Here is a 461-nt window from a genome sequence, read left to right as displayed (position 1 = left end):
AAGGATGAAAAATGATCAAATGACCAAAAATGATAGAAAATGACAAAAAATGACAAAAAAATGATAAAACTTTGGTGTGTACAGTGATCAAATAGAGTGGGGGACCCCTCGGACGAGGCTCTGCGTCAGACTGCCCAGCCAGGTATGCAGCGCGTTACCGAGTTCCAAGCCCTCTGACCAAGCAGGACTCACTGGCCGTTGAACCTGGTGAAACATGGTGACAGCTTACTTACGCTGGCCATGAACATGGGACGCAGTGGACAGCTGGGCGCAGAGAAGATAAAAGAAGTGAAGATCGCCTGCGCCAACTTTCTTATCAAACTCAGCAAGGAGCTGGCTGAGCGGCTGCCCGACTGCATCCAGGACATGGAGGCTATCCGCAATCTAGCTCCGGATCGCATGCTTTATATTTGTAGAAGTCTCCATTTTTCTTGGCTTTCAAATGAAATCTTCAGAGCATG

Source organism: Frankliniella occidentalis, unplaced genomic scaffold, assembly GCF_000697945.3.
Source record: "Frankliniella occidentalis isolate FOCC.00 unplaced genomic scaffold, Focc_3.1 Scaffold657, whole genome shotgun sequence".
NCBI classification, from domain to species: domain Eukaryota; kingdom Metazoa; phylum Arthropoda; class Insecta; order Thysanoptera; family Thripidae; genus Frankliniella; species Frankliniella occidentalis.
This window is presented reverse-complemented; position numbering follows the sequence as displayed.